The sequence below is a fragment of the Mesocricetus auratus genome, unplaced genomic scaffold (assembly GCF_017639785.1).
Source record: "Mesocricetus auratus isolate SY011 unplaced genomic scaffold, BCM_Maur_2.0 Super-Scaffold_100019, whole genome shotgun sequence".
In the NCBI taxonomy this organism is placed as follows: Eukaryota; Metazoa; Chordata; class Mammalia; order Rodentia; family Cricetidae; genus Mesocricetus; species Mesocricetus auratus.
The window spans coordinates 992,929-1,011,337 of record NW_024429200.1 but is presented as its reverse complement, the minus strand read 5'-3'; positions in this window follow the sequence as shown (position 1 = coordinate 1,011,337).

Sequence of the window (18,409 nt, the reverse complement as noted above, 5' to 3'; positions counted from 1 at the left end):
CATTGGATTAATTTTCTACCCTCAATACCTCACAGTGGGGATTAAACCTCAATCCATGAACCTTTGGATGATACCCCCAAGCCATATCCAAACCACAGCACTAGGTGTAGAAGGTTATAGGTGGGCACCATGACTGTCCTTAAGTAGAATTCATGGGTGTTCATGTTACTTTCTCGAAGCTATTGTAATAAAATACCACACACAGTGTCTTACCACAATGAGTTCCACAATTTCTGGAAGACGGAAGTTGAAATTCAGTATTGTTGGACTAAAATCAAGATATTGACTGGGCGATGTTCCTTCTAGGGAAGCATAGGCTCCTTTTGGGGAGAATCATTTCTTTGACCCTTCCATTATCTATGACACTCATTGTGGCCATATCCTTTCAATCTGCAAGGCCAGCGTCTCCAAACATCACTTTGCTCCCTACTGTTCTTGCCTTTTCCTCTGTGACAGATTTCCCACTGGTTTTTTTTCCAGGCAAGATTTCTCTGTAGCTCTAGGTGTCCTGGAGAGATCCTTCTGCTTCTGCCTCCCAAGTGCTGGGATTAAAGTTGTACGACACCACCAGCTTGCTCCCACTGATCTTAAAGAGATATATGATTACATTTATGACCTACTTGGCTATTCCTAGATAATCTTTTTATCTCAAGACCCTTAATTTAGCCACATATTTGAAGATGCTACTCTAATATAGGGTAATACAAATTGGGATTATTTGACTTATCTTCCTATTTGTAGATATTTTATTATTTTTCTTTCCTTATTTATCTAGCTCAGACCCAGAATACTGGATTAAATAAGAGTTATGGAAGCGGATACTCTTGTCTGGTTCTTGATTTTAGAGATTTTTTGAGTTGTCCTTCAATTTAATATAATGTTGGTATACATTTGTCATACTTAGTCTTTATTAGGTTGAGCTATATTTTTTCTCTTGCTACTTTCTTCAGAGTGTTTATCGTGAAAAGACATTGAACTTTGACACAAAGGCCTTTTCTGCATTTATTGTGATTGTGTGACTTCTGACGTTGAACTTGAAAGTTATCCTACCTCAGTCTCCAGATTGTTGGAATTACAGACTTAAACCTCCATATACCACTATAGTAGTTTTGTTTTTAAGAGCTCAAACTAAGACACAACTCAAATGTCCATCAGTGGGTAAATAGATAAACACATTATGGTACATCTATACAATGGAATTCTACTAAGTAACAAAAGGGAATAAATTATGAATATTTATGTGCTAGACAGTTTTAAGTCTACTTGACATAAGCTAAAGTCATCAGAATTAGGAAAAATACTTCCATAATATCTGGTGGCAGACAAATATGTAGGGCATCTTCTTAATTAGTGATTGATGGGGAAGGGCCCAGCCTATTGTGGGTGGTATCATCCCTGGACAGGTGGTCCTGGATTCTATAAGATAGTAGGCTGATCAAGCCATGGGTAGCAATCCAGTAAGCAGCACTACTTCATGGCCTCTGCATCAGCTCCTGCCTCCAGGTTCCTGCCCTGTTTGAGTTCCTGTCTTGGCTTCCTTCAAGACAGACTACCATGTGGAGGCATAAGCCAAAAAAAAAAAAAAACCCTTTTCCTCCTATCTTAGTTAGGGCCTCTGTTGCTGTGAAGAGACACATGACCATGGCAGCACTTATAAAGGAAAACAGTTAATTGGGGCTGGCTTACAGTTTCAGAGGTCTAGTCTGTTATCAGCATGGCAGGTATACATGCAGACATGGTTCTGGAGAAGGAGCAGAGAGTACTACCTCTTGGCCAGCAGGCAACAGGGAGTGAACTAACTAGTCAAGGCTTGGGTATAGAGACCTCAAAGCCCACCCTTCCAGTGACATACTTCCTCCAATAAGGCTGTACCTACTAATAGTGCCGCTCCCTATAAGCTTATGGGAGTCACTTACAATCAAATGACCACACCTCCAAACTTGCTTTTTGGTCATGGTGTCTCATCGCAGCAATGGAAGCCCTATCTAGGATAACATATAAGTATGCTGATGAGCCTCAGAAGCATTGTGCTAAGTAATATGTAATACCCAATAGGCTACATGCCATTTAGTCCATTTAGGTGGCACTGTGGAGGTGTTTCACTGGGATTGGAAACCACGGGATGGATGACCACAGAGGGGCGCTGTTGATGGGGAAGAATGATTGGCCACAGAGGGGCGTGAAGGAACTTTTCTGGGCGGTAGACATGCTTTTCCGTTACACCAGTGGTTACACAACTGTACTTGTTTGCTAACACTCATCAAACTGTGTATGTAAAAAGGCTGAATCTTGTGGTATGTAAATGATCACTCAGAAAACCAGCTTTAAAATGAGAGGTGTTCTTTTTATAGCTTGTCAAATGAATGCTTCCTCTACTTCTTCCTCTTTAAAATTTAGATTTTGCTGTGTAGATATGAATACAGAAGAGATGGAGCTCCATCCCCCCCTACTTTCTCCCTCAGCCTCCGTCTTCTTGGAGGCGATCATTTCGAGGTTGGTGTGCGTTATTCCTGTGTGTGCATTGGTCCTTTTGGATACCTGTATGTGCCGCAACTAGGATGCCACAGCCACACCCTTTCATCTCAAAAGTTCAGAGTTGGGAAATTTCTGTATGCATCTTTTGCATCTTGTTTTAATCACTTGAAATTGTATTTTTGAGAGTCGTTCATCTTAATAGATACATATATAATTAATCTATTTTAATTTATGTAGAGTATTCCACTATAGGAATATATTATGGCTATTTAACATTTTGCACCGAGGGAACGCTCGTCTCCATTTTTTTTTTTCCATCATCAGAAGCATTCAGAGAACATCTTCCTGAAAGCCGCCTTTTAGCCCATCCATACACATCTTTTCAGGGGAGGTGCCTGAAGTGTCATCTTTGTGTTTACAGACTTTTAGGTCGTCTTCCATAATTGCATTGATTATATCCCTCCGTCAGTGTGCCTAACATTTCATATAGCAGACTTGCTAAGCATTGGGAAGCATTACCTAGCACACATATTTTAGATTACAAGTAGTAAGATTGTGACTTTTTTTGGTGTGTGTGTGTGTGTGTGTGTGCTATCAACCTCAGGTGTCATTCCTCAGGTGCCAATCACCTTGCTTGTTGAGACAGAGCATCTCAATGGCTCACTGGCCTGGAATCCATCAATTACTGAGGCTGGAGGGCCAGCAGTCTCCTGGGATACACATGTGTGGTGCTTTGAATAAGCATGGGCCCCACAGGGATGCTTAGTCATCAGGGAGTGGTGCCATTTGAGAGGGTTAGACGATCAGGAGGTGTGGCCTTGTGGCAGGAAGTGAGTCCCTGGGGGTGGGCTTTAAGGTTTCAAAAGCCCACACCAGGCTCAGTTTCCCCGGCTCTGCGTGCCTTCCAGCCGCTCGTCCAGTACCGTGTCTGCTTGCCTGCCACAAGGTTCCCCACCACAAGGATAATGGACTGAGCCTCTGAAGCGGCAAGCGAACCTCCAGTTTCTTGTAAAAGAAATTAAATACCTTCTTTCGTAAGAGTGGCTTTGGCCATCGTGTCTCTTCACTGCAGTAGAACACTAAGACACAATGTCTCCGCCTCCCCAGCGCTGGGAACACAAGCCTGTCCACCATACCACACGTTCTGGGCTTAGACTCAGGTCCTTAATGCTTTTACGGCCAGCACTTCACTGATTGAGCCGTTTCTCTGTCCCCGAGACTTTAGTTTCACCCCCCCCCACTTCTTACCCATCATTGCTCCTCCTTCTGTTATCCATTCTGACAAATAGCATCACTGTTATCTATGTGATCCTCGAACCCCCAGCTCCCTTCTCCCACATCTACCCTCCAAGTCCCCAAGTTTCCTGTCCACAGCATCACACTGACCTACTATCTAGTCTCCTACCACCAGTGGACTCTCCTCATCATAGCAGCAATGCTTTCTGAAGTGCAGATCTGTGTGTTGTCATTTATGAGAAGCAGCGTGTGAGAGAAAGACGCCATACGACAGGGTTCAAACAGAGGGTTCTTTTTTTAATTAGGGAAAGGGATCACAAAAGGGGGAAAGAAGAGGGGAGACCAGCCTCTGGAGACAGGAACAGGAGGAGAGAGGAAAAAGTGGGGAGAGATAGGTGGAAAGAGAAAGGGGAATAGTCAGAGAGAGGGAGAGAGAAGGATGGAGGTGGGCTGGACCCTTTTAAAAGGGAGCATAGTGAATGTGCACAGGTGGTGCTCTTAGTGGCTGCAGCTGAGGGTGTGTCCTGTCAGGACCCCAAGGACAGGCCAGTGCAGATGCCTGAACACCAACCTTTGCAGACAGCTTCCCATACTTCGAAGTGTCGTCACTCACTGTTCATCTCTCCACAAGCCACCTGTATGTGTGTATGTGAACATGTGTGTATGTAAGTGTATATATACACGTTTAATACATGTTTGTGCGTGTGGCCTCACATTGTGTGCGTGCCTGTGAAGGCGAGAGGCTGAAGTTGTGTGTCCTCCTTGGTCATCTCCACCATACTTTTGAGAAAGCCTCTCACTGAACCGTGAGCTCACTGATTCAGCTAAGCTGTCTGGCCAGTGAGCTCCCAGTGACTCCCTTGTCCCTGTCTTCCCCAGAGGTGGGGTCACAGGCTTGGACGGTGGCATCTGGCTTTTTATGTGGGTCCTGGGAACGGAAACTCGGGTCCCGGTGCTCGCACAACAAGCACTGGCTGATTCAGACACTAGAAGTATGCTTCTTACTGCTGGGCTTTAGTCGTTTCTCTTCATTAGGCTCCTAGGATGATTGGCATATCATAGATTCTCTCTAGGCACGAGCTTCCTGGCGGTATTATCACCCTCGATTTGTTAAGATACCATCACCTATATAACCACCTCATCCCTTCTCTGTAACTCCCGGCTGTTTCTGCTTTCAGGACTTCTAGAAGCTCCCGTCTTTATCTGCACATCAACAGCATCGTCATCATCAGTGTTGAGACCTATTGCCTGTGTTTCTGTGCATCAGCTGAAGTGCCGTATGACTTTGAACAAAACCCTTTCTTTATTATATGGATTGTTTTACCATTTAACTTTGGAATAAATTCAACCTGGTTGTGAAATTAGATTATTTTATGCTTTTCTCTACTTAGCCTGCCAATATTTTGCTTGGGAATTTTACATGTACACTGAGGGGTGTGATTGGTGTATAATTTTGCTTTCCCTAAGTATAGTCACCAGACTTTAGGATCAAAGTCACACTAACAGGTGAAGGACTGGCCACTGCGTTCTGTTTCCTGCAAGAGTTGTGAAATTAGCATGGCTACTTCTAAAAATATTTGGTAGAATTCGCTGGTATTTGAATGTATCTGTATTTAAGTTTCTTTTTGTACAATGACCTTAAATTACAAATTCTTTAAGATCATTGTTTTGGTAATTCTCACTGCCCATTTAAGGCAATGTTTTTAGAATTTTTTAATTATGTTCATTTTGGCAAGATACATATTTTCTAGAAAGTTGTTGATAGCACCAAAACTTTAATTGCTGCTTGCACACTATGATACGGGTTAACAATATTTGAAGAAACAGCTTCAGACTGATATTGTAACAGTTCCCCATACCTTAGTAGGCCTCCAGACCTTACAACAACGGACTCCATGATAAAAGTACCACTCAGGCCATAAAAATCAGCACCATCTACCAAAACAAAAACAAAGCTCTGATCTATGTAAGCCCATAGCTTTGGGAAAGTCTCTAAATGTAGTAACCTTGCTTTTTGGCTTTTTCCCCTTGTGTTAACTGATGTGTGTCAACCCAGGATATGATTTTTGTGCTTAGTAGCTCACCCGAGAGAGGCTCAGGGCTACACTGAGTGTAGTTGTCAGTGGCTGGTAAAGACTTTCTATTGGCTTAAGCCTGTGTCTGAGTAGTTGTAGGTGGATGTCCCCACAACAATATAACATTTGGTTTCTGTTTTGTATTTGCATTTATCATTCTTGTCTTATTTCTACTCTGTTTGGGCTAAATTGGCTGGATTTTTCCCCCCAATATGTCAATGTAGAGACTTAGCTTACTGGTGTCAGTTGCAAATGGATGTGGAGATTCATCACCTTTATACCTAAGTGTGTCTGGGATTCTCTGTATAGAATCACATTAAAAGCATTCCTGCTGCCAGGTTTCCATTTATACTACCCCTCTTTCAGCTCTTCCTCCCTCTGAAAGCTCACGCGCCGCACTCTGTGACCGCTTCTTTCAATGCACACAATGAGAGTTGGAAATCAGTGCGTCTTTCCTTCCCCATGTGGACCCTGAACACCTGCTGAAGATTGAATGCAGGGCCTCACACATGCGTTCTACTGTGGAGCCACACCCCCATCCCAGTGATATCTTGAAATACAAGACAACCTCTCCCCCACACACATGTTGGGGGCCTTGTAATGAGGTGCTAACTAGAGCAACATTATCATGGTTCTTTGTCTAATGTGATGGCTAATCGCAATTACCAACTTGACTGTCCAGGATTGTCTTGATTAAGTTAGTTGATCTGGGAAGATCCGTTCACTGTGGGTAGCCACCATTGCCTGAGATGGGATGTTGGAAAGCATAAAAAATATAGGTGTTGTGATGGGGTGTCTGACACAAACAACTTAGCAGAAGAAAGATTTATTTTGGCTCACGGTTTTAAGGAGGTTTGCTTTCTGGCCACATGGCCCCCCAGGTGCTCTGACAGAACATCATGGTAGCACCCAGTGTGTGGTGGAAGATGTTCTTCACCTCATACTGGATAGAAAGTCAAAGTCACACGGCCGTCGATCTGCTTCCTCTGGTGAGGTCCCATGTCCCAAAGTTTCCAGAACCTCCCCAGATAATACTGTCAGCTGGGGATGAAAAAGTGATCTTACGTGGAATATTTCACATCTAAAACATAACAGAGGTAACCCTGAGATTGACCCAGCTAATGGCTGTCTGGGACGACTCTGGTTTCAGGGCTGTGGTGCTGTATGCTATTACAGGCACGGTTTGGGGCACATTGCTTCCTTCTCTCTCTGCAGTCCTTGCTAGTTCACACGGCCAGGGTGGGTTTTGTGACCCTGGGAGAGGCTCTCTCTTTCTCCGCTTCAGAGGAGCGGCCTAATGGAGCAGAATAAAAGTGTGTGGAGTCAAACAACGTATTTATCTTCCCTACCCCCAACTATTTTTAAAAAAGCATTTTTGCTCATTAATAAAATAGTTTGATCATGGATATCTAAGGAGGCTATGAAGTCTGTGTTTGCTATCTGTGTTGACATTGACATTCTTTTCAGTTTTAGGTCAAACTTGCCCTCCTAGGAATTACTTGAACCTTCGCATCCCCAGGCTCTGTCAACAAAAAGACCAGAAATTAAACTCCATTTCCAGCATTCATTAATATTAAGTTGCCTGCTTCTAAAATGTTCTCCTTATATTTTAATGTTTTAAACCAAAAATCCTTTCAAAGTCCCAGTTTCTCTGCAGTTTTGCTCTGGGTGGCCAGAGTTCTTGTCCTCGGGTGCAGATTGGAATGTTGGAAATTCGTATTTCACTGAAGCGTCGTGCCTTTGAACCTTCTGCTGGCAGCATTAGCATTCTGAGATGCTCCCATTGATATTTCTGTATTAACCCATTTTGAGTTCTTAATCGAGTCATAATAATTTGAAGAGGACGTATTCCTTCCCAATAGCACTGAGGGGAATCTTAGAGATGAGAGAAGGAGGTTTGAAAGAGTCTGGAAACCCCAGAGGAAACATTAATTTACCTCACCAACTTGCCTGCAGTTTGTGTTCGTACTAACTAGACTGACTGCAGCTTCCTGGGGTTCCGTTAGCCCCTGTGGCTAAATAGTGTCAGCGGCCAGTGGCCTCTCGATGGAGTCTGCATGGAGAGACACATGGTTTGTTAATAATAAGAGCATCATATACTTGCCCTACAGGTCAGGGAGTCAGGGGAGGGCTATACAGAAGCGCTGGATGGCCGGGACGGAAGCCCAGCCTCACCATTCACCTCCTGTGTGACCTCTGGAAATATCTTATGTTTTAAGGGTTTGCTTTCTTTGTGCTCAAAATGGCAGCAAGTAGTGGCATCTACTTCACAGGGGCATTGCAATGAAAAGCAAAGGGCTTCCAGCTGAGTGCTCTTGAAAATTATCTACAGCTTTTATTTATTCTTTAGTAGCTTCCTATTTGAATGTAAAGTATTTAGAGCATACCCACTCCCTGCTCCCGACTCCAGGGTCACCCCATACCTCCCTCCCACTTCTCCTCCTCCTCCTCTTGTCCCACTGGGTCTAATTATTGCTGCCAATGCGCACACGTGTATAGGTGCCTCTCACCAGGGGAGTTTGTCATGACTCCTGAGGCAACTCCCCTGCTCCTGCATCCATCCACTGCCAGTGGCCTGCAGCTACGGGCAGGGCCTGTGAGGCCCTACTATTCCCACGTTGTGGTGCTGACTGGCTTGATCCTGCGCAGGTCTGAGCTGGCAGCCACAGCTGCTGTGAGCTCAGGACTGCAATGGTCTTGTCATGTCCGTAAGATAGTCTTCGCAGCAGGGTCTCCCAAGCTATGGCCTTTGCCTCTGACCGTTCTTCTGTGCTATTCCCTGGACCTTGGTGGGGAAGCGGCGTAATACAGTGCTGAACGCCTCACAGTTGCCTGCACTATGCAAAGAAGCTTCTTTGACAAGGTTTGAGGTTTGCAGCCAAAGCTGCAATGCAGTAGGTGTTTACAAATAAGTGATGGGGGCCTGGAGAGACAGATGGCTCGGAGGTTAGGAGTGCTGACTGCTCTTCCAGAGGTCCTGAGTTCAATTCCTAGCAACCACATGGTGGCTCACAACCATCTGTGATGAGATCTGGCGCCCTCTTCTGGCCTGCAGGCATACACACAGGCAGAACGCTGTATAATAAATAAATAAACAAGTGATGAGATTCTGTTTTCTCTCTTTTGACCTGTCCTTATTTGTCATCTTTTCTCTGAACAGAAAATATATAGAGCAAATGGCGTCTGGGTACAGCTATGTGTGTCTGCAGTCCTAGTCTCTTAAGACTCAAGAGTTAGAGATGAGTCTGGGCAGCACAGTGAGAGACCTCCCATCCCCACAAAGAAAAGATAAAGGAACAGGTTTGGACTCCAGGAGAAGATTCTCTGAGTTCAAGTCTTCAATCTAATAATGCTTTTCAACTTTGTGGCCTTAGGTAATTTAAAACCTACCTTAGGAGGTTAGTGTCAGAACCGAGAGTAAAGAATTTAGTTACAGCATCAAACATACACACACACACACACACACACACACACACACACACACACACACACACCAATTCCATAATCATATGTCCACATTATGTAAACGTGTGTGGTAGATGATTGATATTGGATGAACTGTGGATTAATTACGTGGCAAGAAAATGGGATTTGGGCTGGGGAGAGGGCTCAGTTGGTAGAATGCTTATTATGCAAGCATGGAGACCTGAGTCTAGACCCCCGGTACCCCCGTGAAAAGCCAGGTATGATGGTGCATACCCATAATCTCAGCCCTGAGGATGCCAAGGCAGGCAGATCCCTGGGACATGCTGGCCAGCCAGTCTAGCCAATCAGTGATCTCCAGGGTCAGTGAGAGACCTTATCTCAAAAGTAAGGGGGAGAGCAATATGAATGTTGGTCTATGGATGTACCCATAAACATACACCCATACACAGATTTGGAATTTCAGAGCAAGAAGCATGAAAACGGACTACATGTAGTTATATCAGTAATGAACAATTCATTCAATGCTTATTTACAGGCGAGTTACTGATTTATAATGACTCCTGTCACTGTGGTTGGAGCTATTTCAACTTGATTTACAGGTCAGAAAAGCGAGGCTTGGAAAGTCTATGTAACTTGCTTATGGTCGTAGAACATGGTTAGTGCTTAAACTGTGGGTCTGATGTTGCGGTCCTTGCATGCCCCGTGGCCTGTTTTAGATGGGCACAAGGGGACTCTACGACTCATCGTTCTGAACACTTGTCCAGTCATTGGCCTGTTTGAGATAGGGATACACACGTTCTCTCTTGAACCTATTATCTTTGTTTAATGTATATAAGTTCTATATATATTGCCTCCATGTATGTATATGTATTTCATGTATGCCTGGTGCCTGCAGAAACAAGAAAATGGCCCCAGACGCCCTGGAACTGAAGATACAGGTGGTTGTAAGCTATCATGGGGATGCTAGGAGCCCAGCCTAGATCGTCTGCAAGAACAGCGAGTGATTTTAACCTCTGAGCCACCTCTCTGGCCTCTGGGACAGATTCTTAGCTACTTTTTTATTGCTGTGATCTGGCACAATGACCAAGGCAGCTTATAGAAGAAAGATTTTTTTTGGGGGGGGCTTGTAGGTCAGAGGGTGAGTCCGTGACCATCATGGTGTGGAGCATGGTGGCGGGCGGGCGGGCAGGCATAGTGTTGGAACAGTACCCGAGAGCTTACATCCTGAGATGTAACCCTGAGGCAGAGAAAGGGAGAGGAGAGAAAGCTAATTGGAAATGATATGGACTTCTAAAACCTCAAAGCCTGGCCTGGAAAGATGGCTCAGTGGTTAAAGGGAGTGGCTGCTCTCCTAGAGGACCTGGGTTCAATTCCCAGCACCCACATGGCAGCTCACAACTGTCGGTAACTTCAGGTCCAGGAGACCTGACACTCTCACAAGACATAAATGCAGGCAAAATACATTATTAAAAAAAAAACCAAACAAACCTTAAAGCCCAGTCCCAGTGAAACACCTCCACTAACAAGGCCACACCCCTAAATGCTTTCCAAACAGTCCACCAACTAAGGTCCAAATATTCAAATATATGAGCCTATGGGGCCATTCTTATTCAAAACACCACAGCTCTCTTTGGAAAACATTCACTTTGTTGGGAAAATATGCTGAATGCACACTGTCCATCTAGTCTTGTATTTAGCAATAAGATTATGGATCTTTAATTAGCTATAGTAATGTGTGTTACCGATTTTTTTTTGGTGGGGGGACAGGGTTGCTCTGTGTAGCTTTGTGGACCAGACTGGTCTCGAACTCACAGAGATCCGCTTGCCTCTGCCTCCCGAGTGCTGGGAATAAAGGCGTGGGCCACCACCACCCAGCTGTGTTGCTGATTTTTTTTACAAACATTTTTATTTAATTAATTTCTTAAAAATATCCAGAACAATACAGAAAAACCCTGTCTCGTAAAAACCAAAAAAATGGTGTTTTTTTGAGAACTTCCAGAGACCTTCATAAATCTCTAATTATTCATTAACATTATACTGTCTAATTTTTTTCCTAAATGCACCTGCGGGTGAACATTTCCATTGCAACATATCAAGGGCAAATAAAGCTCTTGTGGGGATTTGGATGCTGGGAGTCATTGACTACTTGGGGTATAGGATTCTGAAAACTAATGTTTTAGAAAAAAATTTCCATTACTATGTGATGGGGACTTTATGGTTATTAAAAGGTTGGACTAACTCTTTAATGGAAAATCCCAGGGCCTAGGGCCAGCTGCATCCCAGATTCATGCTAATGTGTCCATTTGCAATGCCCTCCGTTCCCATGTCATTTCAAGTCACGTTTTGTTCTCCAGAGGTTTTGTAAATGATATCCAGGCTCCTGCCTGACTTTAGGGTCCACACATGTTTAGCAGCCACCAAGGCAAAATGAACACATCGGAAGTGGTGTTTTCCTTGTTCTAGTGTTAAAAACAAAACTGATTTCTCTTTAAGGTCTAAGGTTTATTGACCTTTATATAGTTTGGATTTCTCGGATACTCACTGACGTAGGAAGGCATGGCTATTTAGCTGAGCCTCACTTTATGCTAATATTTGTGAAGAATTATGAAATGTCCACTTGAAAGAATGACCGATTACATTTAAAATGTCTTCTGCCTCAAACAAAGCTTATTTGCTTCATCTGAATGTTCATTTTATTCAGTAAACTATGCAACTGAATGCATATATTTTACAATTTCCTTAGGAAGCCAAGGAAAGAGTCAAACTAGAATATTTTGTTCAGTTAGAAGTTGTCGGGTTAGTGGTAGTTGGTAACAGGTCGCTTATGCTGCTCTTCTTGAATGTTTGTCTCTGCAACACGTTGTTACACGCTGTGTGATGGTACTCTCAAGGTTCTAGAAGCCTGGTCCCAGTGTGGCCGTGTAAGAGGTGACAGGCCAATGACGGGGAGGGTAGTGGAAGGTAACTGGGTCTGTTGGAGCATCTCTCTCAGAAGGGGTTCATGTCTGTCTAAAGGAGTGAGTTCTTTCTTTCTTTCTTTCTTTCTTTCTTTCTTTCTTTCTTTCTTTCTTTTTTTTTTTTTTTGAGACAGGATTTTTCTGTATTGTTTTGGAGGCTGTCCTGGAACTCACCCTGTAGACCAGGCTGGCCTCGAACTCACAGAGATCCGCCTGCCTCTGCCTCCGGAGTGCTGGGATTAAAGGCATGTGCCACCACCGCCCGGCGTGAGTTATTTCTTGCCACAGTGAATTATTGCAGAAGGAGCAAGGCAGGTCCCCCCCCACCTTGCTCTGGCTTCCTGTCACACTGTGTGCTCTTTCCCTGTCATGTGCGTTTCTGCTCTGTCTAGCACATGTGATGTGGCTGAGGGGGCATCATCAGGGGCCGAGCAGACTGGGAGGCTCAGGCTTGGATTTTCCAGTCAAAACTGGGCTAAACTGGGAGCATTTATGGCGCCAGAGTCAGTTACTTTAGAGCACCATTTCTGTATGCCTTGGGGTGCTTTCAAGAGAGAGGGCATATTATCCCAACCCAATTCCAGATTTGAAAGACCTGGAAGCCAAGTCAACATCAATAATCCTGGATCAGGAATTCAATCTGGCATTCAGTGGGTAGTGCTGGAAAAAGGTGATATAGAAGCCAAACCTTGTGACTTTCTCCAGCTCTACAAATGATTGTGAGTTATTAATGACACTTGAGAAGTCTGTTTTCTGCTTAAACTAACTGATGAAGACTCTATTGTTTTTTCAGCAAAGTCAGATAATCTCTACAATATATACACATTTTCAAAAGCATTTTTGTTTGTTTTGTTTTTTGAGGCAGTGTTTCTCTGTGCAATAATCCTGCCTGCCCTGGAACTCACTCTGTAGACCAGGCTGGCCTCAAACTCACATAGATCCGCCTGCCTCTGCCTCCCGAGTGCTGGCATTAAGGGTGGGCATCACCAACGCCTGGCTCCAAAAGCATTTAAAAAAAGATGTTTTACATGCTTCTTGAGGAAATAAGATAGCCATATTTGGATGTGTGGTGTATGTAGCACATAATGGATTTTTCTCCTAGCAATGAAAGAGACAAATAGTAAAAAGAGGGTTGGGAATGGAGCTCTTTTGTAAATTGCGTGCTCTCTCAGCATATGCAAGGTTTGGGATCTTATTTTCAGCATCAAAAAGGAGAGAAAGAAGAGGAGGAGGAAGAGGAGGAGGAAGAGGAAGATTAAAAGGACATTTTACTGAGTGTGGTGGTTTGAGTGAGAACTGGCCCCCATAACCCTGAGCATTTGAACTCTTGATCCCCCCCTCCACTTCTCATAACCCTGGCTAAAAGCAGGGACCAAGGTGCATGTATCGTCTGAAAGCTAAGCTGGTTGAAAACTTCCCCTATCAGAATAGTTTGTAACATTTGTGTATTTATTCTTTTTTGTTTGTTTGATTGCTTTTTGAGACAGGGTTTCTGTGTGGCCCTGGCTGTTCTGGAACTCACTGTGTAGACTAGACTGACCTCAAACTCAAAGATATCCTCCTGCCTTAGCTTCCCGAGTGCTGGGAGTAAAGGAATGTGCCATCATTGCTTGGTGTAAGATGGAATCTTAAAGTGGTTTTGATACATATTTTCCTGATGACTAAGAATGTTGAACATTTCTTTAAGAGCTTCTTAGCTATCTGAATTTCATCTTTTGAGAAACCTCTGTTTAGATCTGCATCCCATTTTTATTTGGGTTGTTTTCTTCGTTTTTTAGTTTCCTAAATTCTTTATGTATATGGAATATTAGTCCTCTGCCAGATGTGGAGTTGGTAAAAGTCTTTTGCCATTCTGTAGCCTGCCACTTTTTCCTGAATGACATTATCCTTTGTCATTCAGAAGCATTTTAGCTTCCTGATGTTCCCTTTACTAGTTATTGGTCTTAGCGCCTGTGCTAATGGTGTTCAGAAAGTCCTTTCCTGTCCTAGTGAGGTGAAGGACATCCCCCACTTTCTCCTCTATCGGGTTCAGTGTGTGCAGTTTTATGTTGCCGTCTTTTATCCATTTGGAGTCGAGTTTTGAGGACGGTGGTAAATAGGGATCTGTTTGCCTTCTTCTACATGCAGGCGCCCAGTTTGACCGGCACCATTTGTTGGAGGTGCTTTTTCTCCAGTGTGTATTTCAGAAGTTAGGTGTCCATAGGTGTGTGCATTTATGTCTGCGTCTTCATTTGCATTCTGTTGACAACATGTCTGTTTTTATTGCCAGTACCATGCTGTTTTTTAAATTTTTTTTCATTTTATTTTTAATTAGTTAGTTAATTTTACATCTCAATCACAATTTCCCTTCCCTTCTCTCCTCCCATTATACTAAACTCTTTTTATTTTTCAAGACAGGGTTTCTTTGTGTAATGGCACTGGCTATCCTGGAACTAGCTTTGTAGACCAGGAGGGCCTCGAACTCTCAAACTCACAGAAATCTGCCTGCACTCTACCTCCTGAGGGCTGGGATTAAAGGTGTACACCCCCACTGCCTGGCTACCTTGCTGTGTAGTACAACTTGAAATTGTTAATGTCGAGGCCTCCAGCAGTTCCTTTATGGTCCAGGACTGTTTCAGCTATCTTGGGCTTTTGTGTTTCCAGACTGAACAACCAACCTGACTCTATTTTAAGATCAAAAGCCATCTGGTTATGAAGTCAAAATAAGTTCATTCCTGTTTTCTGTAAAACTTGGGTTTGACCATATGTCTTTACCTATTTTCTGGAATTTGACATGTTCTACTCCTTATACCCTAATCTCCACCCTGATGCTCTGCCAAATAATAATTAAATGTTCTGCCAACTTACAATGTAACTAAAAACCCTTGAAAACCTTCTGCCTTGCAGTCTTGGCACTAACATAAACCCTACCTTCTCTTATGTTTGATGCTGTTTTTTCAAACCTGCTTTAGGGAGGCAGCCCTGTCTGACAGAAAATAAAGCTCATATAAGTTGACCAAAGAATTTGGGTAATGGCCTTTGTTCTTGTTTGGTGGGTTTAACAGCAAGAAGGGAAGTTTCTAGCTCTGTTAAGAACTGTGTTGGAGCTTTGATGGAGAGTGTGTTGAATTGGTACATTGCTTTTGGCAGAATGACCATTTTTCCTATGTTAATCCTACGGCTCCATGAGCGTGGGAGATCTTTCCACCTCTGATATCATCAATTTCTTTCTTCAGTGTCTTAAAGTCTTTACCATACAAGTCTTTCACTTCTTGGTTAGAGTTATCCTAATATATTTAATGCTTTTGTTTTGAGGCTGTTGTGAAAGGTGTTGTCTCTGGTGGAGTATTATTTTACCTGTCTTATATGTGTGTGTTGCTAATTGGGTATGGTTTAAAATCTGTAAGGCTTCTGACTCCAGATTGAAATGAAGTCTCTCAATACAACACATGGGCAGGTGTCATCTTGGCTAAAGGCAAAGACAGGTCAGATGACCTAACAACCATCTTTACTAAGGGTGGATAGCTGCCGTTTTGTTTGAGGCTAAAAGAGATACTCTGCCACCACCTTTACTAGGGGTAAAAGTTAAGCCTAAACAATACTCATCTGATTTATATATACCTAGTGGATTTTATTCAACTCCTGTTTAAGATGTGTGTGTGTGTGTGTGTGTGTGTGTGAGTGAGTGTGTGTACACATATATGACTTGGATTTAACTCTATATGTGTGAATGTAAGCTAGCTTTAACTCTATAAATGTATGTAATTTGGATTCAATTGTGCATATGTGTGCATGTAACTTGTTTAGAAAAACATTTGTTTGATAAGTTAAAGAGTAAACTTCTTAGTCCTAAGGATCCCTCTGTTCATTATACCTCCTTCTTGACTAAGAAACAAGTCTCAAAATTGGTATGTACTTTTAAACGATGATAAAAATATATGGTTAGATCTGTTACAACATACAGATCATACTATATATGTGATTCAACTCTGCTTTAAAATATATTTTATATGGTGATAAAATTTGAGATTATAAAGATCTATTCATGGTAGTAGTTAAGAAAAAAATATATACAAATTAGAATTTTGGCTTTTGGTTTCAGGTCTGACATATAAGGATCTTGGGTGGTATGAGTTTTATCCTCACAGGAAGGAAAGTAAAACAAACTAAAAACCAATACCTCTTCTTAGGCCCATCCATCTCCTAGGATTGGCAAAACATTTGACTACTAAGTATCATACTAGTGCAGGAGCCGGGAATGAGAAGTCTGCAGCCAGAGCCAACATCCGAGTAGGGGAATTTGAGTGACACTCAGGAACACGTGGGCAATGTGTGGGCAAGTTGGAAGCTGAAAGCCAGGAGGTGAAGCATTTTGGGGGTCTCCACTCTTAGAAACTTCGCCTCTCAGAGCTTTGCTAGGTTCTCAGGTGTAGTTCAGAGAAAACTATCCTTTAGCTTCAGGCAGGAGGAAGAGAAAACTAACCATTTTGAACTGTGTACCGAGCACTCCGTTTTCTCAAGGCTTCTCCGAAACCATCCTTAAGGGGAACTAAGTTCTCGTGCATAAAATACCTAGGGCTTTTCCAGAGCCTAGCTGATGTCAGGAAAGAGGAATGCCAGACTGCGTTTGCCTCTAGCCTTTCTCTCTCATTTTGTGGGCGGTGTTGAGAGGCGCCAGCGAAGGACGTAGCTGAAGGGCGTAGGCTCACACAAGACACTGAGCCCTAAGCATAGGACTATAGAAGGTACTTGCTTTCCCTATACTGTGGGCAGAATTTTCTTTCCTGCCAGCCAGTTCCCAAATAACGGACGTGGAAACTTAATATTAATTATGACTGCTTGGCTAATTGCTCAGGTTTGTTACTAGCGAACTCTTACATTTTAAATTAACTCATTTATACTAATCTACATCCTGTCACGTGGTATCACCTCTTTCATCTTGCACGGTTTCCTCTCCATGCCTGGCTCGTGACTTCTCTGACTCTGTTCTTCTTCTTCCCAGCATCCTTAGTCTGGTTCTCCTGCCTTGCTTTGTTCTGTCTAGCTATTGGCCAAGTCGGCTTCTTTATTAAACCAATCACGATGACATAAATTTACATATGTATTTACACATTTCTCCTTTTTTTTGTCTAACTAAAAAGGAAGGTTTTAACTTTAACATAGTAAAGCTATATACAACAAAAAACAGTTATCAAGTAAGGATTACAGTTACAGTATCCAGCCCATTTGTATTTGGCAAAATTTAGGGAAAAGATTTTATTATTTATCTTATCTTTGTGAGTCTAAAGTTTTATACCTAATTTACCTTTTGTCGTAACTAAGGAGAACTTTAAATCTAATTATTTAGTCTTTAACTCTATCAAAGACCCCAGAAGGGGAAATGTTACCCAACTACAGGGACATCTGGCTGCCTGGACAGTCACCCCAAGTTTTTTTGTTTTGTTTTGTTTTGGTTTTTCGAGACAGGGTTTCTCTGTGGCTTTGGAGACTGTCCTGGAACTAGCTCTTGTAGACCAGGCTGGTCTTGAACTCAGTGATCTGCTTGCCTGTGCCTCCCTTTGAGTGCTGAGATTAAAGGCTTGCACCACCACTACCTGGCTCACCCAAAATTTTTATGTAATGTTGGGGAGTCCAAATTTGGCCTATAGGCCTAGATTATCTGACAAACATTCTTGAGACACAGGGAATTTTGAAGGACTGTCTTACCTTGTCTTGGCAAAGTTTGGCAGTAGCTTTTTTTTTTGCATCCTGCTGGTCCAGTTTGGACAGTATACTGTCAGCAATTGAGGCAAGGGCAGTTTCTTTGCCCAGCAGATAACTTTTGCCACAAAGAAAGCAAACTCCATATTGAGTTCTTTGATGTCCATCATTTTCTCTGAAGTAAATTGGTGCTGCCAGGAGCAGACATGTCTCACTGTCATGAAAAGCTATGTTATTAAACATAGTCTATTGATCTGTATTTCTTTGTCATCCTAAGTGGCTTCAAGGACTAAAACTTCACATTGTATAATTAAATAACCTATATAGGTACAACATCTTAAACAAAAATAGAAACATATGTATAGTATAACAAAAATAACTTTAAATTTGTATAAATATACCAAATTTCATACCAATGTAAAATATTTAGAGATTAATAGTTGTTTTTTGGATTAAAGTAGATTCAATAATCTACCCTTTCCCCTCATCATTCCTATATCCTATCCCCCTTTTTTCCTTTAGAAAGAGATCTTTGGATTTAACTCATTTGTTTAGCTTTTT